We start from the raw sequence: 23,279 nt of genomic DNA on the forward strand, positions 1-23,279 counted from the left end.
TGGCTGCCGCCCGCGCCCCGCCCCCGCCCCGCCCCCGCCCCGCCCGGCGCCGGCAGCACCACGGACAGCGCCGCGTGCCCGCCGGGCCGCTGGAGCCCCAGCCGGGAGCGCACGGCGGCTGGCGGAGAGCCCGGCCCGAGCGGGCGGGCGCCGGGGCGGGGGGCGCGCCTGCTGCCAGCCGGCCCGCTCACACAGGAGCCGGTCCCTGCGCCGCTAGGCCTGCCCCGTGCCCTCAGCCCCGGTGACCCTGGCCGGCCCTCTTCGAGAGCCGGGGACACTGTGGGACCTGGAGTGAGGGGGGTACGCTTTCACCTGCGCTCGGGGGAACTTGCCCTGTGAGACCCCTCCTCCTGTCATGCTTCAGGCAAGCGGGTTTCAGGGGAAGGAACGTCCCAAAGAGAAAGGATGGGAGGGGTCTCTGGGAGCGGGAGCCCTGGCCAGGGGTCCGCTCCAACCCCATATGCGTGGGACTCGGGGTCTCAGTCTCCCCGTGGGCAGGCCCCAGCGCAGGGTCTAGGGTGACCTGCAAGGCGCAGACAGTTGTGGAGTTACATAAGGGAAGATGAGGAGCCAGTGGACCCAGCCGGGAAGGGAGCACACCCACCTGGGGCGCAGGCGGCCCCAGGTTGAGGGGGGAGAGGCCAGAGGCTCAGAGCTCAGCCATGGGTCCCCTCCCCCGGCTGACAGCGCGGTGGGGCGGTCACTGCTGCAGGGACAGACGAGGTCACTGCGCTCAGGGCGCAGCCGAGGCAGCAGCTGCGGCCGCGTTAGCGCCTGCAGGAGGGGGTGGGGGAGGAGAGGCGGCGGGAGGGAGCACCCCTCCCCCCCAGACACACACGCTTAGATAGACAGGGTCAAGGACAGATTCAGCAGGAGGCACTTACAGCAGACAGACAGATGCGCCCACACTCAGACACACAGACACCCACAGACCAGGGAAACAGCCACCCAGCGTTAGGCTGGGGACCCACCAGCGGCAGACACACACATCAGACAGCAGACAGCCAGGAGCAGTGCCCGAGGGAGAGAAAAGCAGCGATTCTGTTCGGTCTCCAGCGGCACACATCTGCGGAAGCCTCGAGGACGACAGAAATGGGCGAGTCTGCGGGGGGGCGGGGGGCAGTGAGGCTGGGGGAGGGGCCTGCTGTCCCGACCCCAGGCGCTGGCACGCACAGGCACCCCCATACTTACAGTAGCTTCCTGATTGTGCAAGGACCCACCCCCTTCCCTAGCCCCAAGAGGTACTTCAGAAACTTTGGGAAGTGGGGGAGACTAGGCTCCCTCTAACCCTTCCTCAGAGCTGTTTGCAGCAGAGACCCCAGACCTTTGCCCCAGCGGACCCACTCTTCCGTGGCTTATGGCAATCTTTGCTGGAGGAGGAGTGTGGGGCTCCAGCTCATCCTCCCAGAAGCCCCCTCTGAGTGTCTGGCTATACTCTTCCCCTCCAGAAGCGAGCCCTGTTCCCCTTACAGGCTCCCCAGCTTCTCCTTACCACGCCCCAGTGTGCCTGGTGGGCCTGGCAGTACCAGGAACGGGCAGCTAGTTGGTGGCGAGACAAGTCATGTGGAGAGTCTCTGGAGCAGCCAGGTGCCACTGGACCCCATTGCTCCCATCACCCAAATTCTCCTACACCTTCAGTCCTGGGTCACGACTCACTGTCCCCCATGCTCAGCCAGCAGCTCCCTGTTGGGCAGACCCCCCCACCCCCAGGCTCTGTTCTTCCCCAACCACTCAAGGCTGGCTATGGCCAGACAGTACTGTGTGGATTGGATGCCCTTCAGCCCTGGCCTTGGGAGATGGGAGTTTGGTGGGGACTGAATGGGGGCTCTGGCTCTCTCTCACTAGCTGGGAGCCTCCTTTCCAGCCTCAGTATCCCCATCTTGGAATGGGGGCTATGTGCTGCTTACCGTACAGGATGGAGGGCCAAGTCAAGGGGAAGTCTGTGCAGAGGGCAGCCCCTCTGTAGTCTCGGTGAAGCTGGCCATGGTTGTCCTTATGGCCATCAATATTCTGGAGCCTTCCCTGGCAGTCTTTGGCCCCACAGCAGCTGGACGGGGCATGGACTCAGTTCAGACCCTGGCACCAGGGGGCCAGCTGAATGACACAAAGGAGTCATGTGTTTTTCTGAGTGTGGGGATCTTCCTCTGTAAGTTGAGGCCATCAGGAGAAGGAGGGCCAGGGTTGACCCACAAGTTTGAAGGTGACCATGGCCAAGGCTGGTGAGTGCCTCCTATTGGCATTTACATGCATGACCTCATTAACTCCCATTTGCCCTCAAAGGTGGGTAGGATTGGAGGTCCCTTTGTAGAGCGAGGAAGCCACCTACCCAAGGTCACATGAGGCTAGAGGCCCCTCACTTAATGGCCACACTCTTGTCACCAGAGGGGACAGCCTTCCAAAGCACAAGGTTCCTGAGGTCAGCCTTGACCTTGGCTGGACAGAAGCCTGATGTCCTCGGGCTGGGCCCAACTTGGCCAAGACAATTTGTGGTGAATGAAGCAGGTCCTCATGAGGCTACGCACAGGATATCTTGCCGTGGGGGCTCTGTCCCAAGTAATGGGTTTTCAGGTCCCTGGATGGCAGAGAACCCTCCAAGACCCTGGGAAAGGCAGGTAGGGTTTGGGGGACAAGGGCAGGCCCCTGCTCTGGGCTCAGCAAGACCCTCACAGAGAGAGTGGCCTGGAGCCTCAGTTTCTCCATTTGTTGAAATGGCTGACATATTGTGCGCCAAATGTCCCATCCAACAGAGAGACCATTGAGCAAATGCCCATTCACACAAACTCTGGCCAGATTCGCCAAACCAGATCCCCTGCAAACCCCTCATAGAGGAGATAGTTCACCCACTGATTTGTTTGTTCATTCATCCTTTGGACGAGGTTTTATTGAGCACCTACTATGTATCAAGCACTATACTAAGTTGACATAACAGACGAAGGCAAATACCACGCAGTAAAGAAGCCATGTGTGCGTCCACTGGTTGTAAGAAATGAAGCAAGGCAGGACACCGAGAATGCCAGGGCACAGGGCTGGTCCGCCATGGGGCATGCCTCTCAGCTCTCCTTTCAAGAGAGTGGGGTGCAGGGCCAGGACTGTTTGGATCCGCTGCTGAGATGGAGCTGAGGTGAGGCACATGCCTTCCCAATGGGTGAGGCTTCCAGCGCCTGGTGGGATGTGTGGTGTGAGCCGGAACATGGCCCTGATGAGAACATCTACAGATTCCGTGGCACTGCCTAAAGTCTGGGGGGGGGGGGGCTGACCCATCAGGGTCAGGGGTGGGGACAAAGGCTCTGGGCCGGAGCCCTGTGGATGGACAAGTGACCGTGGGGACCAGTGTGAAGGGTTTTGTATCCCCAGAAATGGCATGATAGCACAGAGTGGTCACATCGGAGGCCACATGTGGGCCAGGAGCATGGACTCCCACCTGCCTGGGACAACCTGGCTACTGCCATCTCTGAATGTCTGACCTACCAGCCACAGACACCAAGGCTGAGCCCCCAAGTGGCCCATTCTTCGTGGAGAACAAATCATCCCCTGGTGGCGAGTGGGCTATGTTGAGCCCCTTCTGCCATGGGGGGGGTCTTCACAGACCTGCTCAGGTGTGGGCTTGTCACCGTGATCTGGGGCCTCACAGAAGCCTGATCCAGGGACAGGGAGGCCCCCAGCCCAGGGCCCACGTCCCAGCGAAGGGCCCACATCCCAGCACAGGACCCACTGGCTCCATTGTATCCTGCCCCACCCTGCTTCACCGGAGGGGACAGCCTTCCAGAGCACAAGGGCGGGGCAACGTCCGAGAGGATGGGCGCCATCCCTCAGGATGCAGTGTAGTGAATCCGAGAGTTTTACATGGCACTGCACTTCCAGCTGGAAGAGAACGGGCATCCTGGACCCAGTGGCCCACTGAGGAATTAGTGCCCCCCACCCGGACCCTGCAGGGTTACAGGTCCCTCCCCCATAGGGCACACTCTCACCCGGAGGCTTGGGAAAGAGCCCCTTTGAACCAGTTGCCACTGCCTCCCTGGCATCCTGAGCCCCCAGAGCCCAGAGAGGAGCAGACAGCAGGGGGAGTCATGGTTAAGTCAGCAGGGGCTGGTGGGGCCACTGGTACTTCCAGTGGCCGGGGTCTAGGGGAGGGGAGACACGTGTGGAATTCAGGGCCCCCCTGGTGGTGCCCCCTGTGTGACTATTACGTGTGTGGACAGCGCCGCTATCCCAGCTTGAGGAGGCAGGTAAGCAGGGGCTCAGCCCCTCGGGAATGAGGATGGGGTCACACCCCAGGTAGGCCCCCAAGACCTGCAGAGGTGACAGCAGAGGTGGGGTGTGGCTGGACAGGCAGGCTGCACAGCAGAGGAAGAAAGGGATGAGCCCCAGCTGAGCCCCGGGAGCAGCTGTAATGATGGGGCTGCTGTGCCTGCCCCCCTGTTGGAGGTCTCCCCCCCAGGAAGAGCGGCTGGGGCACCGTTGGAGGAGCCCCCACGTGCAGGGGAGACAACCTGCAGCACGAGGAGGGGTGCTACTCAGCTGTCCCTCCCAGAGAGAACTGACGAGGCTGGCGTCACACCCCTGGCTGCCACGAGCCGTGGGGACTCTATGGGCCGTCTGCGCTCTGGGCTGCCGTGGGACGGACTGACACAGGGGTGCGCTGTGCCTGCAGCCTTTCCTACCCACCCTCCTTCCTGCGCCTCTCCCTGCATGGACCTCAGACCTGCTCTGCCCTGTGGGAGCTCCTCACCTGCTCCCTTTCCCTTTCTCTGTCACAGGCATCCTCAATCATCTCACAACCCTGAACCCCATTTCAGTGTCTGCTCCCTGGAGGACACAAGTCGACACAGGCCAGGTTCCAATGGTGAAAGGGCGGTCAGTGAGTCTCCCCTGAGAAGGGGACTCTTGAGCGAAGACCCACAGGAGGGGCCAGCCAGGTGGGTGTCTGGACGGAGCAGCGCTCGGGGCAGAGGGGAGCTCGGGAGCAAAGGGCGAGGAGGGGGCGCGTGTGTGCAGCTGGCGCACAGAGAAAGGGGGGGCGTGGGGAGGGAGCTCGCATGCTGCCTCCAGCCATGGTAGGGATGCTGAGGGGGAGCCCCAGGACGGCTCGGGAGACGCTCTGACAGCAGCCGCTGCTTTGGTGCAGAGAGTGCCCGGCAGGGCTGAGGGCAGAGGCCCAGGGGCCGGGTACTCCGGTGAGGGCAATGCTGGCCGGGCAGGGGTGTGGCCGTGCAGGTGGAAGACCTGGCCAGATTCTGGCGTCTTTTGAAGCTGACCCATGAGGTGTGCGACAGAAAGGCGGAGGTCAAGCCTGACTTCAGGGTTTGGGTTCCAGTGGCGCTGAGGAGGGCGTAGCACCCGTGAGCTGGGAGTGTGCAGAAAAAGCAGGTTGGGGGACGATGGGGTGCTCTGAGGTTCAGTTGCCCACGGACATTCCGGAGCAGAGGTCGTCAGGCCCCCCGGGGCCCAGCCCCAGCTCCGGAATCTGGAGCCTGGCCCAGCGACAGCCCGCCCACGTCCTTCTGAGTCTCGGGTCAGAGGAGCTCTGTGCTAGAGGAACAAAGCTGGGTATTGCCCACGTCAGACCAGCCACTGTCCCTTGTGTCCTGCGCTGTCACAGGGCAGTGGGCTCTGCCATTAGCCACCCTCACTGTGCTAGAGAAACCTTTCTCCTTCAACCAACTGCACGCCCGGTGCTGTTCCTGCAGAGCGGGGGCCCTGCCGTGCGGGACGTGGCCCACTAATGAGGAATAATGAGGGAGCGCAGCCGCGAGGGCCAGCTGCAGGGCGACTGTCCCGCTAGTTCCGGCCAGGCACATTTGCCAGAGCGCTTGTCAGGGTGCTGGGTCCAGCGCTGGGACACGTCTTCAGAGGCGCCACTGCTGCTTGCTTTCTCTTTCTGCAGGAGCTCATTTGAATATGGGAATGCAGATTTTTCTTTTTTTGTTCCTTGTCTTTTTTTTTTCCCCTGGTGACATTCTGAGCCAGCTCCCAGTGCGTCCTGATGAGTTCAGGGCCTGGGTGTGATCAGAATGGCTCTGGAGGCCACCAATTTGGAATAAACGCTGAGTCTGATTTCCCTGCCTTTAGGGACAGAGCTGTACTGTGCCCAGGGCCCAGGTGGCAGGAAAGAGAGTGCGGACAGGAGAACCAGGGATATAATTGCTATAGTTTGTCTGCAAATGACAAAAACCAACTCAAAAAGGACTAACGGAAAGGGGAGTTTATTGTTGCCTGTGACTAAAAAGTCCAGGGGGTGGGTTTCAGACACAGCTGTATCCAGGAGCTCAAAGAACACCTTCTTTCCATCTGTTTTTTCCCTGTATTCACTATTCCCAGCAGGCAATGTCTCCCTAAAATCTCTCCCTACAGCTTCAGGCTGCCCTCCTGTGCTCTCATCCACTCTGCAGGACGAAGGAGGGGCTGCCCACAGACATGCAGGACGAGCCCCACTGGCCTGGCTCAGGCAGTCAGGTACCACTGCCTGAGCTTGCAGCAGCTTCGACTGACACCATTAAGAACCCCACCCCTGTGGAGGGCAGAGGAAGAGTGGGGAGGGGGAAGGGTGGTGGGCAGGGAAGGAAAGTCACCCCCTGCAGCTACCCCGGGGGCCTGGGGGGGTGCCTCTGCTCCTTCCCCCAATAGGGCCTTTGTCGGGGAGGTCAGGGGCCTGGGGGCAAGTGGACCTGGGCACTGAGAGCTCAATGGGGGGCCCCCTGAGACAAAGCCCCTGGGGAGGGGTCCTTGGGGACAGCTGGGACTGCAGAGCGAGCCCTCTCCCGGGGCCTCCGCTGTGAGCACAGGGCGCAGAGTGAGAAGAGTGAGCAGGGGCGTGAGGGGTGAGGGTGGCTCTGTTCCACACCAGACCCAGCAGACCGCGAAGCCTGGGCAAGGCTGCTCAGGGGGACGCCTCTGGCTCGGCCTGCAGGAAGGAAGCCTGCAGCCCTGTCTGGCCTACTTCTTGCTGGCCTGGAGCCAGTGTGGCTGCTTAGATGCTGGGCTACCCCAGCCCACAGCCTGGTCAGAGGCGCGCGGCGCCCAGACAAGCCCAAGCCCCTCCTGCTCATCCCTCCTGCAGGGACCCCCACCAGGGCCTTGGTCTCCACTGAGGGAGCAGAGAGGCTGAGGGCAGGGAGATGAGCACTTGCAGAGGCTCAGAGGCTGGCTGAAGGGGGCAGGGACTTGACCCTGGGTCTGAAATGTCCTCACCTTGTGCTCTTTCCTCCCAAGAATGGTGCCTGGGCAGAAATATCAAACATGAAAGAAGGGTAATGTCAGGAGGGCTCTCTGGAGGAGGTGCAGCCTGGAAGAAGTCTGGTCCGAGGGGTATGTGGACAGCTGCCTGGGGAGGGGCAGAGACAGCTGAGGGGCCAGAGGGATAACAAAAGCCTTTCTCTGAGGAAAGAAGCACCTACACCTTCTGGAAAGCCCCTCCTGCAAGATCCAGGCTGTCCCTCTGGATGTGCCCACCTCCCGGGGCTGGCTAATAAGTATTTGCTGAATGAATGAAACAGGTTTCATCTGTGCAGGTTCCCTCCATGGGCAAAACATGAATCCATGGTGGAGAAAACAGGAAAGAGAACTCAGATCTTGTCCACCACGCCTCCTCCAGAGCCCTGGGTCGGGTTGCGTGTGGGCCGGTGTGGGGCCTCGGGAGAGTCTGGAGGGCTCAGAACCCGGCCCAGCCTGGGAGCCCCCACCACATCCCCAGGAGTATTTGTGGGGCCTCCATGGCTGTGACCCAGCATGGCTGCAGGTCCCCTGGGCCTGGGGACCCGGACCAGGCACACACCATGGCCCCCAGCCAGCCGCTCCAGGGCCTTTGGACCAGGGCCCATGGGACCAGGCCCCGGATGGTAAATGTCAAACCTCTGGGGGTCGTCAGCCTGGACAGAGGTGGGCCATGGGCCGCGCTGACCAAGGGCCCAGCTCCGGGGCTTGTGGCAGTGGGCCAGTGGGGAGGGGTGGGCCCCTGTGCTGGGGATGGTGCCCAGGGTCCTCTTCCTCAACGGCAGCGGCACCCCAACCCCAGAGCTCCCTGCCCGGGACTTGTCCCCTCCCTGCCCTGAGCCAGGCCTTTGTCTGGACTCCAGACTGGCAGCTGGTCAGTTGCTGGCTGCCACCTGCCTGTCCTTGGAGGTCCTGTCCTTGGAGGTCCTGCCCTGACCAGAGCATGTTTCTGCTGCTTCCTGCCCTCTGCCCAGCAGCATCTCCTTCACAGCACATTAGATCCCCGGCGCGTCATCCAGGGCTGACCTTGTCCCTCCCTTCGATGTTCCTTCCCCCCCCACCGGCCCTCTCCTCTGATGACCAGGTGGGGTGGCCCCGGTGACCACAGCCCATCTGCAGACCCCAGGCCTGGGGATCAAGGCTGGGCAGGCTGGGCTGGCACCACGTGCCACACATAGGGGCCAGCAAAGCCTCTTCCCCTGGATGGCACAGTTGAGGGCGGCATGGTATGGGTAGGGTCATGTGTCTGCAGCAGGGGACAGGGTGACCTCTGGGCTGGGCACGCTGGGGGCCACCCTGGGACTCTGGCTGCTGCCTGGTTCCACTCTAGGGGGGAGGGTGAGAGGCCGATATTCCCCTTCTTAGACCTCGTCAGGGTCCCCCAAGGCCCAGTTCCGGCCCTGGAACCTGAAGCCTGGCCAAACTTCTGTTCCTACCCGTGGGTCCCCATGCTGCCCTCCCCACGGCGGAGCCCTCAGGGTCAGCCTGGCTCCTCCTCATCTTGCCCATGCTGTTCTCAGAAACACTGACGCTCGGCCCGGAGGATGTGTGTGCACGTTGCTAGCCCCGCCCCATGGGGTCTGAACCGGGGGCCCACATGCCCGCAGCCTGGCCCTGGTGAGGCGCCTCTGCAGACTCCCTGAGTTGCCCAGGGCTTAGGGTGGCTCCCTGGGGGGACCTGTGCTTGTCAGGAAAACACTGAATGAGCCAACTGTTTAGTGCTGGGGGTGCAGGATTCAGTTAAGGAAGATGTCCCCAAAGTCCCCGGGAGCCAGGTTCCAACAATGGCTCCACCAAGGCGACCAGCAGAAAGTGGACAGTGGAGTCCCAGCCCCCAACCCAGACCAGAGACTTGCCTTCTGTAGGGGCACAGCAGGGCCACCGGGGTTCTCCCCAGGGCCCTGGGGGCAGGGGCGCTAGTTACCCCAGTGAGACCCCTGTTCATTCCCCCCAGCCCCTGCCCTCTTCCTCCCCCTGCCCTCTCCCCCTGCCACCCCTGCCCTCTCCCCCGCCCCTCCCCGCCCCTGCCAGACTCAGCCTGGGTCTACCTTTTCCTGGCACTGCATAATCCTCTCACAGTTTCTAAGTTTGCTCTGCTGATTTATGCAGAGCTGGAAACATCCATATGATGAGTAATGAGCCCTTCTCTGGGCTCTATTTTCCCATCTGTACAATGGTGTAATACTGGATAAACCAGTGTCTAAAAGCCTCCTGGAAACCTTTGGGGCTCCCTGGAGCCCGTCCCTGAGTGACTCACCTGTTCACCATCTGGAAGGGTGGCCCCAGCCCGGGATGCCCTGATGGGGAGGAGAGGGCTCCAGAGGCCTCTCCCCACGTGAGGACAAGTGGGCATGGAGACTTCCCCCCAGAGCCTGCGTTGCCAGCCCCAGCTTCAGCCGTGCTGCCTTCTGCATGGCACAGCATACGGCCTTGTGACCGAGCCCCTGGTCTGCCTGATCATCCCTGAGTGCTGTGCTGATGTCCCGCATCCCGGTCACGTGCCCTGCACGGGTCAGCCTGTGGGCAGAGGCCCCGCAGGGGAACCCGGGCTGCTCCTGGAGACAGGAGTGGACGCTGGGGTGAGCGCCCGCTGCCTGGCTCGCCCAGCCTGTGCCCTCCCGTCCCCACAGGTGTTCCCGCATACCTCGGCCTCCTCCGGGCGCCGCCAAGCCCTGGAGAAACAGGCTGGGAGAGACCCCCTGTCCACAAGCGGCTGGGCCCGGACTGGCATGGGCCCCGTCGGAACCCCAGCCATCTGCCCAGACCACCTGCACCCCCTCCTGCCAGCAGCCAGGGGCGTTTACGGAGCACCTACTCTGTGCGGCTCGGCTCGGAGCCCGGGAGGCAGTGTTACTCCCACGGCCGGCGAGTGGGTGGAGCTGTCCGGCTGGCTCCGGCTCTGGTGGTGCCCTGGGCCGTGCGACTCCGGGCAGGCCACCTTCCCGAGCTGGGGCAGCTCTGGCAGAGTTCCCAGCATGAGGCCTCTTCCCCGGAACAAACCTGACCGGCTCACCCAGCCTGCCACCCTGCCTGGAGGGGACAGCGCTACCCAGCTGGCTGCGTGCAGTTCCCGAAGCCCGGAACTGGAGAGGCGGCGCCCCGTGCACCCTGATTCCTGTACTGAGCCACCCGCAGAATTTGTGGGGCTGAGTGCAAAATAAAACTGTGGGCCCCCACCCCAGAAATTGAGAATGTCAAGGCGACAACAGCAGAGCAGTGAATCGGGCAAGGAGCCTCACATGACTGCACGGGTTGCACACCCCTGAGCCATGACGCCCCCCGCCCAGGGCACAGTCCAGCCTGCTGCGGCCACCTCCGGCCCCTCCTCTCTGAGCCACAGAGGCAGGCCTGGGGCGTGCCTGGCACATGGTTGCTGTGCCCTCCTCTCCCCTGCCCTGCACCTCCTAGGGATAGCATGGAGGGAGCACACGGACCCCCAGAAGAACCCCAAATGCCCCAGTGTTTCCTACCCAACACCCCCAGCCCCACCTGCAGGAGTAAGAGCGCAGCTGCTGGGGGAGGGGGTTGCCCCTGCGACCAGCTCCACCCTGGGCCTCAGGCTGGTTAAATTGTGCCCCCTCTGACCCCCGAACCTGGCAGCTCCCCTGGCAAGTTAAATTGAACCAGCCAAGCTGTCCTTCCTCCTGCTTCGGCCCACCCTACAGGTTCCCCGCACACAGATGCACCCACACCCCTCCCATCCCATGCGGGCCCCTAGGAAGGGTGGAGACAGAAGGAGCAGAGCCCACCCTCCCCTCTCCTTGCCTGGGGTCCCCTGTGGCCTCCTGGGGCCCTGCCTGCCCATGGTGGCACCCTGTGCCAGCACAGCAGGCGATCCACGGGTACTGCAAGAAGGAGCCACCTGCCTGAAGTCAGGGCACAGCCAGGAAGGGGGAACCTACAGGCCCCCGGTGAGCACTTCAGTGCTCGGGTACAAGGCTGAGCATCCGCCAGGCACGGGGCACAAGCCGTGTGCAGCAAGGGAGTCGGAGACTGGAGCCGAGAGCTCTCCCTCGGGTCCGGTGCTGCCTCTTCTTCCCAGAGCCCATCTTGTGAGGTGTCCACACTTCTCTGCCCCCGCCCTGGCTGCAGCTGGAGCAGACCTGGGAGCCACAGGATGCTGGGTGGTCTCAGAGGTCTCCGTTCAGAGAGGCCAGCAGGCAGGTCCTCTGACCAGTGCCCACCCATAACCTTCTCCCCTGGGTCCTCTGTTTTGTTCAGGCTGGCAGTGCACTCAGCTTAAAATGCTACTGTCCCACCAAGAATGGCATGGGATGCAGTTCTGGCCAGTGAGATGTGAGCAGAAGTGCCTGGCGCTCTCAGGGACAGACCCTCAAAGAGAGCTGACTCTCCTGGTGGGGCAGCACTTCTGTGCTGCTTCTCTCTCTGCCTCCTTCTTCCTGGTCGAATATGCATGAGATAGCTGGAGTGCCCGCAGCCATCTTGGGCCATGAGGTGAATGTGAGGATGGACGCTAGCTCTAGAAAAGTGGCACAACAGGGTAGGAAGTGGGTCCTTGATGATGCATGGCCCCATGTCAGCCCTGGACAGCCTGGGCTTCTGTCATGCAAGACAGAAGTACATTTCTATCTTGTGTTATTCTGAGTTTCTATATATGCAGCTCCAACTAGTCCTAAAGGGCAGACAGCCAAATTGGTCCGAATGTTCCCCCAGCAAGGTAGGAGGCCACTCCAGGATTGTGCAAAACACTCCATGAAAAAAGGTTCCTAGTTCCAATAAATCCTGGGTCTGCAGCTGGGCCTTCTGTCTCTGGGAGGCTCCCACATACACCAGAATGAGAAGGGTCCTGGGACCCCCTGCCTTGGAGGGGGACATTTGTTGGCTTTATTTAAATAGCTTTCCCAAAACCTACTTGACCACGGAACGCTTTCCTCCAGAAACACCTAATAACAGAAAGTCCTTGGGATTCATGGCACCTGGTTTGGGAAGGTGCACTCACAGATGCTGGGCTGCCACTGGGTACAACAGTAAGTGCTCAGTAAATGCTAATGAGCATCAGTTGGTACCATGACCCACAAGCCCTGTGGGTGGCTGACCTGTGGGCCTACTGAAGCTAGAAATGGGGCCTATGTCAACTCTATGAGCATGGAAGTCAGGGCCCCACCAGGCCCCTCATGCCTGCTTGTTCTGGCCTCTGCCTTGCCCTTTGTCTCGGCCCCTGGGGGTCAGCTCACTCCTGCCCATTCCTTCCTGGGGCAGACTGACCTCAGGGCCACCTTCCTCCCCCAGAGCCGGGGGGCACTGCTGAATCAGGTGGGGTCGAGCAGGGAAGAGTCGGCTGGCAGAGCCTCAGCGGTGAGGAAGCCGCAGGGTAAAAAGTTGGTAAGAGGAATGCATCTCTTTTTCTTTTGGCAGAATTCAACGGGTGCAGATTGCTCAGGTCCCAAAGCCATGGGGAAAAAAAAGAAAAAGCCCTTTGCCGCTGCTATTGATAACTTGTCTCTCTTCACGTGGTGGGTTCAAAACTAAAAATACTCTCCTCCGACGATGGGGAAGCCGAGCGCTGTCACGTTGCAGAGATGAGAAAGTTGCATGGGGAAGGATCTGCTTGGGGCACGTGAGGGCCAGGGCCAGGCCTCAGTGACCAGCGCTCTCTGGCCGTCCTGGCTGCATCCAGAAGAAAGATGCCCCAGCATTCCACAGGAGGGACTGGAAGATGTCCCTTCCAAAGGCCTGGGGGTGGGGCAGGGAAAGGAGTGAGTTCAGGCTGCGCCCCCTGCAGAGCAAAGGCCAGGCCAGCAACGCTGGGCGCCCAGCACTCTTGAGCAACCAGCCCCGGTAGGCTAACGGGGTAGCTCTGGCTGCAGACCTGCTCTGCAGTGGGCAAGTTGCTCTGCTCCCTGAGCCTCAGTTTCCCCGTCTGAAGGGGGAGCGATCATCTCTGTTCTGCCTCCTCATGGTGAGACAGAAATGGAAGGAGGACAATGCAGGTGAATGTGCTTCCTGAGGGCAGGTCGGGGCACATGTGCCCACAGTTGGGGACTTTGGGGAGCCCAGGCTCTGGGCCCACAGGTCAGCCACCCACAGGGCTTGTGGGTCATGGTACCAACTGATGCTCATGCAGGAGCTGGGACTGGGAGGATCCAATTCTGGGGTGGTGAGTGACAGGCAGACGTGACTATAGGGTTGCTCTTGGGCTTGGCCTGGTCTGAGAGCAGTTCCAGTGGGAGCAGACACCCCAAAGGTTATCTACTAGCCCAGCACTTCTCAAAGTTCTGAGAGCACATACATGGATGGATTCTGGGAGTCAAGCCAGACCTGAGTGCTCAGGATGGAGGAGACTCTGGGACAAGCCTCTTGCCATGGGGAAGGTGATCAGTCAGTTGATATCAGGACCCATGAGCCCCCCCAGAGGTCCCAGCCACCCAGGAACACCTGGGCGTCTTATTCAGGTGCAGACCCCAGGCAGAGAGGTCTGGGAAGGTCCTCTTCAGCCTTTTCAACAAGCTCATGGGCCATGCTGGGCCATGGGTCTGCAGAACCACGTGGTGCCTGGACCACTTCCTCCCCGCAGGCCTGAGGTGAGTCACTTTCTGGGCCTGAGGCTCAGTCTGAGCCTCTGCACAGTGGACCTGGCACACAGCACCTACTTGATTGGCTGTTGCGCACACGTAAGCCCCTGGACCCTGGAGAACACCAGCTGTCATCACCACCATGATCACTGCATGGCCCCAAACCCTCTGTCTCCTCTTCTGCTCCTGTCTTCCATCCCATTCTTAGAGAATTTTGCCTCTGGAATCAGCCTCTTGACCCAGTGAAGATCATGAAAATTGCTCCTGATTTGGTCCCATGCACCATCCTTCCAGCCATCAACCGAGAGGGGATCCCCACTCAATCCTGGCCATGAGGATCAGGGAGGACCAGCAGCTGACCCTTGGAATTCGGTTTATTGCATCTGTTTAAAGGGGGTAAACTGATATCCCAGCTGCAGGGCCCAACTGCGGTCAGACCCTACCCGACCCCAAGGCCAGGGCAGAGGCGGTCAAGCTCCGCCCCACTGTGGTCCGTGGGCAGACAGGAGACTCTGTCCACTCAAGCCTCTCCTCTGCTGTAAGCTCTCTGATGTTGCACTCGCCCCAGAGGTCATGGCTGAGGGGTGGGCCAGTAGGTTGAACCCCTCCGGGCATGTCCTTTGCATTAGGTCAGAGTCTTGGAGACTCATCAGGGTGATGGATGGTGGTTCTGGGACCCTGCATTGGACTTGGGCCAGGCCCACAAGGGAAGCTTTGGAGTATCTCCATGGCAACGAGCCTTGTCCTTGTCCTGGCTTGGGGGCCTGCACGCACCTTCCATGCCTGCTGGGGTCGGTTTCTTCAGGGGTAACCATGGCAACGCCTTTGTTTCTGAGGCCTGGCCCCGCCCCCTCCCGGTTTCTCTCTACAGCAGAGGTTGGGAGAGCTCCTTTTCAGTCCCAGCACACCAGCGGCGTGGCTGACAGGGCCCACCAGTGAGCCGGGCCAGCCTCTAGGATGGGGGATGACAGGCTTTCTGGGCCCAGAAATGCAGCCTGGGCCCCCCCATGCCAGAGACCCCATCCACTCTCTCAGGCCCTCATTTTTAGGGGGCAACCAAGACCTGCTCCTGCCCTCAAGGCACCCCTAGTCCTGCTGGGGCGACATGTCAGTCCCTCCTCCTTGCTAGGAATGAGGAATCACGTTCTGAGGAGGGAGTGCAGAGGCTCCAGTGGGTCTGGCTTTGTGGAAGAGGCGGCAATGAGCAGAGCCATTTCAATGTACCACATGGTCACTGGTAGTCTATCGGTCCTCTCAGGGTTGCAGGGACCTGGTACTCCTTTGTACTCTAACAGGCTTAAGCAGCAAAGAAAACAGAATAGCTCATATAACTGAAAAGTCTAGGGCAGAGCTTGCTTCAGGTGTAGCTCTTCCAGGTGACCAGGATATCTGCTTTTGCGCTCCTCTGGGCTGGCTTCATTCCTTGGTGGCTTCTCCCCTCATGGGGGCAAGTTGCCCACTAGTAGCTCCAGACATGCATCCTTCTCTCACCCAGCCTAGTTCCTTCTGGAGAGGTCTGTGGGTAGATGGGAGAGTCATTTGGCCTCAGCCTTCCTTCTGGCCTGAGCTCTCTGACTCCCTGCAGAAGTCCCAGGGCTGACCCTCATTGGCCAGGACAGGGTCTCTTGCTCACCCCTGAACCAGGTGCCATGACTCTGAGCAACTGGTCTGGTTCCTGTTACTCCAAACCAGACCCACGATTTAAATGGGATGAGGGTGGGAGAAATATGGTTTGCAAAGGAAAATCCGGGTGCTCATAGGCTCAGGGAGATTATTCAACTTGCCCAAAGCCACACAGCTGATAAGGATGCAAACTCAGGGTCTGACTCCAGAGCTTCTGGGCTCCATCACGGAGCCACTACAGATCAGCGGGTTTTAAACAGAGGAATGAACTGTCAGGAATGCAGCCAGAGGGTAAATTGGTGCCGAGTTTTGATGAGAGATGAATGGTATGCCAAGAAGGGTGGACGATGGGGAGCCCCAAGACGCCTGAGCTGAGGGGGACAGCTTTGGGAGGATGATTCCCGCCTCCGCCCGTCCCTAGGAGTTGGGAACTGCGGGCGCAGAGCTACCTGCCCGCGGAGCGCCCCCGCCACCTGACTCGCTGTTTGTAAACTCAACTCGTCCAGCCACGCCCCTTCCTCCCTCTCTCCCGCCCCTTTAGGGTCAATATCTGCATAACCCCGCCTCTCCCTGCTGTGACTGGCTGTCCGTGACATCACTCTTCCGCCTGGGCGGGACTCCCAAGGGGCGGGGGGGTTGTCGCTCCCGCGAAACGAGTAGCATAGTCCCGCCTCCCGGCGCGACCCTCGGGCAGGGCGCTGATTGGGCGGGCGGCGGCTGACGCTCTGGCGCCGGGCGCTGCGAGTGGCGAGCGCGGGCTGTCAGTCTGCCCGGCGGCCGGCCGCACTTCCGCCTCGGTGTCAGCGGGTCGCGGGCCTGCGGGGCGGGGGCGGGGTGGGCGGCGAGGCTCGGCGGGCGCCGGAGGGACCGCGGTCCAGGTGAGCGGCCCGGGACCTCGGCCCTGCGTCGGCGGGGTTCGGGCGGGCGTTGGGCGGGCGGGAGGCCGGGCGGGGCCGGGGGGTGGGGGGGAGGGGAGCCGAGGTCCCGTGTTCCCCGCCCGCCGGCCCGGCCCGGCCCCGGCCCCCGCTCCCCAACCCCGGCCCGACCCCCGCCGTCCGCCCCGCCGGCCCGCCAGCCCGCCAGCCCGCGGCCCCGGGGAAACTTGGGAGGAAAGTTGGCGGCGGGCGGGGGGCGGCGGCGCGGGCCCCGCGTCGCCGGGCAACTGCGGCGCCGGAAGCCGGGTGGGCTGGGAGGCCGGGGCGCCCCACTGGCAGTCGGGGGGCGGGGGCGCGCTCGGGGTCGCAGGCGCGCCGCGCGGAGGGCAGCGCCCCGCGGGGACCCGGCCGCTCAGGCGACCACCTGTGGGAGGAGGGCTGGGGCGCCCCGCACCTGGCGGGCCGTCCGGTCGTCGTGCTGCGGGCGCTCCTGGCCCGGCTCGATGTCACCCAAGTTAGACGTGGTGGCACGGGGAGCCTCCGGACTTGTTGAGTGCACGCGCAGGTCAGGGCCGCGGGCAGGCGCGGGGTCGGGCCTCCCGCCTGTGCTGAAGGAGAAGCTGGGGCCAGCACGGTGCTCCGGGGGAGCCGTGCTCACGTCCCCGAATCTTCATCCTGAATGTCAGTCCAGGACCAGCTGCCGACCGGCTGGAGCCAGCAGCTGCAGCGTTAGCCTCTTTTCAGGACCGCCTGGGCGCATCTGGAGACCTGGCCTCGTTCAGTTCGGTTCAGTGGGCATTTCTACCATGCCCGCCGCCTGCCTGGCCGCCTGTGGCCTCACCCCTCCAACCCAGTGGGGCTGTTGGGAGGCCACAGCCCTGGGGCTGCAGGGGGACCCAGGTCCTGGTGGCTCCTTGCTGGGCAGCAAGGTGGAAGGCCCTTCCTGACGTTGTCTGCTGGGCGGTGGTTTCCTGTCTCCCCTAGCTGCAGTTCCTTCCTCTGGGACATGTGTCATTTACCTGCGGGGCTGACGAGCATATGACACGGTGGCACATAGTAGGTGCTCCAGATGGCGAGTTCCCTTTCCTCTTGCTTTGGACAGGAACCTTATGGGCTTTACTTCCTCCTTGTCCAGCACAGTGCGTGCCTGGTGCTGTCACTGAGAACATGACCGTGCAAGGATGATTGAGTCTCCCCGGTAGAATTTGCTTTTCCTGTTTGCATCACATGTCCTTGTGTTAATAACAGCTCCTAACTCACGTGGCGTTAATATGTAAGTTGTTTTCCCAGGACTGCTGTGAGCACATTAGATCCACTTCATTCATGTAGTGCCGACATTCTTGGTGTATTCATGAGGAAGCTGAGGAACAGAGAGGTTAGGTGACTTACTCTGAGTCACACAGTAGTAGATGAGGGAGCAGGGATTTGAACCCAAGTAGGCTGGCTTTAGAGTTTACACTCTTTTTTTTTTTTTTTTTAAGATTTTATTTATTTATTTGACAGAGAAAGACACAGCGAGAGAGGGAACACAAACGGGGAGTGGGAGAGGGAGAAGCAGACTCCCTGCCGAGCAGGGAGCCCGATGCGGGACTCGATCCAGGGACTCCAGGATCATGACCTGAGCCGAAGGCAGTCGCTTAACCAACTGAGCCACCCAGGCGCCCGAGTTTACACTCTTAAATATCTCTCCATATTGCCTTTTGAAACCAAAATTACTTACAATCTCCTCTTTGCATTTTCTTCTGGACTATTCTAATTGCGCTGCATTACTCTGTCTAAATTGTATTTCTTACAACATATATACCTGATTTTCATATTTTGTGAGCATGAATGTTTATAAAACCATTTTATTTCTTCTAAAAGAAAGTAATTCTCCATCTGGCTATCCCAGATTTTGCTGAAATAGTCCCCCCGCCGCCCACCTCCTTGGTCAGCAGTGAGGTGGTTGAGGTCCGCTGCGTGGAAGGCCGAGTGAAGGAGCAGGCTGATGATGGACACACGCCCAGAACTACAAGGTTGTGGCCCGCACTCAGCTCTGAGCACACCCCCTGCAGCCGCTGGGAAGCATGCACTTCGGGCGTTCTGTGTCCCAGGCGCGTGTCAGGGTCAGACTGGTGTTCCATGTGACACTGCTCCTGGGTACCACTTGACTCTCACCCTCGTGTCCCTTAGCCGTGCCCTCTGCCCTCCAGGAAGTGCAGGCAAATGAGTCTAAGATTTTATTACTTTCAGCTAATTATAAAAGTGACATTTGCTTTTTGGTGGGGAAGTTTTTGAAACTTGTTATGTATTCTTGTACTGTCTTCACACAGGGGGTCAGCTGTCTCTTGCAAGTGATTTCTTTAGTATTTCCATGAAAAGCCAGGGCCTCGTCTTTTCCTGGGACTTTGGCTGTGGCGGCCATGGGGCAGGTGGGGCTCACAGTGAGGGAGAGCCGTGATGTCGGTCCTTGAGGTGGCCGGCATGTTGCATTCAAGAGTTAGGTCATTCTGAAGGCGGTGGGGGCAGCGGGAAGCGCCCTGGCGGGGGGCACGCAGGTTCTGGCTATGGCACTCTGACCTGGGGGCGGGCAGGGTGACTTCCCTTTTCATGCTTCCAGGATCTGTGGCTGTAAATCGGGTTACTGTGAGGGATGTATGTGACAGTGTCGTGGCGAGTGCCCGGTATTGTCACAGGTGCTCCGCACACCTTCAGTCCCCGACCGGAGAGCGTTGACGTTGACCGTGATGCACGGACACACACGGATGCAGGTTAGAAGTGAAGCCCAGGGCATCTTTGGTAGGCAGGGCTACGTCCTGTTGAAATGAGTTACAGTAAACTTGCTAGTTCCAACTATTGAGGTGAGGTTGTACAGGACTTATGCAAGCCCCCCTCGCCCCATGGGGATCCCTATAACTCAGCAGAGGGCCCTGCACGCATGTGGACGTAACCCTGCACTTCGCCGTTGGGGGCGGACACTGGGCTTGGTGTTGAGCGCGCACTGCCTTGTGAGCGGCTCAATTCTGAGCTTGGAGCACTGACTCGTAGCTTGAGCCTGAGAAGGAGTTAGTGTTCGAACATCACTGATCAATAAAAAGTACCTCCGTCCTCAGGGTTAGTATCTTAGGTTCTAGTATGTAGGTTCTTTAAACGCAGATTCCATGTACAGTGACTGACCTGTGTGTCTCTGTGGTCAGTTGTGCTCTTTCAGAGCGTTTGGTGTTGGAGTGCGTGGTGCTCGGGTTGGGGTCAAGCCCCGACTCAGAAGCATGGTGTGGGGTATGGCCCATCCTGGCAGCTCTCCTTAATAAACATGTGACTGAGAGCCACGTAGACATATCTGTGAACTTTATGGCGTTTTTCCCTTTTCTTTCCAAACTCAGAAAACAACTTCGGGTTATCTGGCAGAATTTCAAATCACCATTCTTTCAACTGGATCTTCAGCTTACACAAATACTATAGTCTTTGTGTTGAGCTAAACAGTGGAAGTAAGCCCTTACAAACTACTGTCTTGGGGCACCCGGCTGGCTCAGTCACTAGAGCATGCGACTCTTGATCTTGGGGTGGTGAGTTCCGAGCCCCACGTTGGGTATAGAGATAACTTAAAAGTTTTTTTTTTAAGATTTTATTTGAGAGAGAGAGAGCATGAGAGAGAGAGCGAGATCACGAGCAGTGGGGAGGGGTAGAGGGAGAAGCAGGCTCCCCGATGAGCAGGGAGCCAGATTTAGGGCTCCATCCCAGGACCCTGGGATCATGACCTGAGCACAAGGCAGATGCTTAACTGAATGAGCCACCCAGGCGCCCCCAAAATAAAAAAAGAATCTTAAAAAAAAATGAAAAGGACTGTCACGAGGAAGCGTGTTGTTGGCAGATCCCGGCCTGCTCCCTGCCTCTGCTCGCTTCATCTTTCCGTCAAGGTGGACCCTGCAGGGTTGTTTTGAGACACAAACTCTGGGCTTAGTCCTGGCCGACCTGGCCCCTAGCTGCACAGCCGTGGGGCCTGGCTGGGGGCGGGGGGCGGAGGGGAGCGCTGTTCTGGGCATCATCACACCAAGATGGTCTATTCCGGAAACCCCGGGTCTCTGGGTGCTCGGGATCTGGGGCCGTCCCCAGGGCTGTGGCCTGTCGGCAGTGGGAACTGCCTGGGTGGACAGGCCTGACTGACTGCTGAGTTATACCTTTACGAAGGGTTATAAGGTGCCCGGAGTAAGGCTTGTTCCAGGCTGGTGCAGGGGTTCTGGGGAGAGAGCGCGATATACATGAGCATGGTCTGTAGGAGAGCTGTACTGAATCCAGATTTTAGAAAAAACTATGGCAGCCACGGGGCAGGGAAGGCTGTGTGTTTTACTGAACAAAAGGCTGATCAAAGGCTGGTCGTGAGAAAAGTTGAGCTGCAATCTGACACCCTGAGCCACCTGCTCGGCTGGAAAGTGACTTTTACTGCCTTAAAACCAGCGTGACTATATGATTTAACGTCCAAACTGGAAACCTGTAGAGTGAAAAGAAGCACCGTGAAGAATGACCATGGTGACAGGTGCAGCGGGGGCTGTGTGGTCACACTATCAGGCACCAGAGAGGGAAAGGGATCCTGTTGAGTTAGGTACCGAGCACCTCTGTTCCAGGGACTCAGTACCCAGAGGGAGAGGACTGCAGGAGGGGTCCCCTGTGCTGGGGGCCAGCTCCCTGAGAGGTGCTGTGGCTTCTTTCTCTACGGCAGCTGGGCTTTGGGTGGAATGCTGATGCCTGTCAGGGTAGAAGGCTCCTGGATTAGCATCATGGGGTTCTTAAACTGGCTTCTCATCAGAAAAACCTGGGGAGGGCGCCTGGGTGGCTCAGTTGGTGAAGCGACTGCCTTCAGCTTAGGTCATGATCCCAGGGTCCTGGGATCGAGTCCCGCATCGGGCTTCCTGCTCTGCGGGGAGCTTGCTTCTCCCTCTCCCACTCCCCCTGCTTGTGTTCCCTCTCTCGCTGTGTGTCTCTCTGTCAAATAAATAAATAAAATCTTTAAAAAAAAAAAAAAGAAAAGAAAAGAAAAACCTGGGGAGTTTTGTAAGAAGTGTAGGTTCAAGGCCCTGCCTCAGATCTCCTGGATCTGGGCTTCCAAGGATGTGTGTGGCCTCCTGCCATTATTCTGATGGGCCTGGTGTGGCCGGGGTTTGGGGTGGGGGGTGGATGCTCCCTGTGGATTCTTGGATTCTCAGCGCCCTGCATGGCGCCGCTGGCCTGGGGGCTGCTTGGCGGTTTTCTGTGAGCACAGCCTGTAGGCCGTGGTCGGAGCTCCCTGTCCAGTGTCCTCCCGTATTCTCTCGGGCTGCGTGTTGGAACCCCTTTTTTCTGTGTCACAGAATGACGAGATGGATTAAAACAAACGTGTGTACGAAAGCTGGCATTCATCCTTGGTGCTGGATTCTAAGCTCCTGTTCCTCAAAGTGCGTGATGTGTTTCTGGCGCTCGCTGTTGCACGATAAGCAGGTTGGTCGAGTGGAGGCCAGAACTAGAGGGAGATTGTCGTGGGTGGTGGGGCGCTCCGCTCCCACCTGCTGAGCCGGGCGGCCGGCCCAAGTCCCAGCGGGAGGTGCGGCTCCCACGCTGCCGCTCCCGGGGCCAGGATGGTCTACCCTCCACCTGCCTTTCCAGGCCACCCTGTTGGCATGGAGAATGGTAAATAATCAGCGATTAACACGAACGTTTGTTTACGTAGCATGATGAGTTCGTTTACCTTCCTCAAGCCTAGAAGCACTCTGTTTCTTGCATGGACTCCTAACAAAACCCAGCCGTCCTTGCGTGATGGCCACTAAACTGGCCCCGCGGGTCTGGATGTGAGTCTGGATGTGACGCAGCACCTCCTTAAGGTAGGGCTGCCGCTTGCCCATCTGTGGGAAAGCAGAGCTGGAATCTGCCCCTCGGTGCAGAAGCTATAAATTCTGTCCCGTGTCAGGCAGCTGATTTCTGTGATGATGAGACGGACCTGGGAAGGCAGAGACTGAGAGCCACACACATCGGAACACACAGCTCCCTCCTTGCGCCCTGAAAACGGCACCCTCATGGAGCTTCACGTGCCCCTGGATGGAACCGTGTTCCACACAGGTCTCAGGAAGCAGTGTCTGAAGGTCCGACTCTGCTCCTGCCTGTAGTCAGTGAGACCCAGGTGTGAGAGGTGCCCCGGGGGGTGGGAGGCAGACAGCCACGTGCGGCTCCCCTTGTGAAGGAGGCTGTGTACCCAGAGCAGGTTGTCCACCAGCTGCGGGAATAGGAGGGCCTAACCTTTCCTTAGCGGGTAGCAGTAGGCACGGCTCAGTGAGTGCAAGTTGAGCAGGCCAGGGCTTGGAAATTAGAAGGAACAGCAGGCTTGGCCCCATGTCCTTACTGTGGGCTTGGGGAAGGCTGCTGCTGGTGGGACTGGCCCCTTCCACCGCTCCCTGCTCTGCCGGCTGCCTCCTTTCCGCATGCGTCCAGGTGGTGGGGCCACCAGAGCTTTCCAGGGCTCCCGGGTGGTCAGCGTGAAAGTCACCCACGGTCTCAGCCCAGTGAGGCCCTGGAGCACTGCGTCCGGGGTGGATGCTTAAGTGGAAGGCGTTCAGTTCATTAGCACACATGAAAGTAAGCATTCCCTTTGTCTGACCTGTCAGCCACATTTCAGGTGCTCAGAGGCTACTGCACCAGGCCGAGCAGATGAGTGCATCTCCAGCAGGACTGGAGGTTCTGGCTCTGGAGCCAGTGCAGGTTGAGTCTTTGTTTCCATTAATTTTTGGTGTTTTACAGAAGAAAGAAACCGGGAACTATGGCATAGTGGGGCATCAGTAGGGCGAGGGTCTTTAGGATTCCAGGTGACAGGTGGGTTTTGTGTGCAGAGCGGACATTTAAAGACTAAAATGCTAAAACATGAGTGACCACAAGGGCCGTGTGGCCAGGAAGCACTGTCTGCCTGCAGCGGCATGGCTGTGGGGGGCGGGGGGAGGTCTCTGGAGGCACGGGGACGTGTGGCTCCGGGCCCCTCGCTCCTGCCTTAGGGGCTGCCTAGTGGAGAGATCCAGTGGGCTGTGGCCACCTCAGGGCCGGC

The 23,279-nt window shown here is 59.9% G+C and overlaps 1 protein-coding gene across 4 annotated transcripts in view; it reads left to right on the forward strand.

Moving 5' to 3' along the window:
* Nucleotides 1–16,158: 16,158 nt before the first annotated feature.
* The window catches only part of OSBPL2 (oxysterol binding protein like 2), a 46,468-nt gene continuing 39,347 nt past the window's right edge, over nt 16,159–23,279 (forward strand). Inside the window, exon 1 of one of the 4 annotated variants that reach the window (XM_035025513.1) lies at nt 16,159–16,243. The gene's annotated coding sequence lies outside the window, so the exon portion shown is untranslated. The remainder of the gene's footprint in view (nt 16,244–23,279) is intronic. The other 3 variants (XM_035025508.1, XM_035025509.1, XM_035025510.1) reach the window with 3 other exon arrangements.

The sequence above is a fragment of the Mirounga leonina genome, unplaced genomic scaffold, assembly GCF_011800145.1.
Source record: "Mirounga leonina isolate KUSES-001 unplaced genomic scaffold, KU_Mleo_1.0 Mir_195, whole genome shotgun sequence".
NCBI lineage: Eukaryota > Metazoa > Chordata > Mammalia > Carnivora > Phocidae > Mirounga > Mirounga leonina.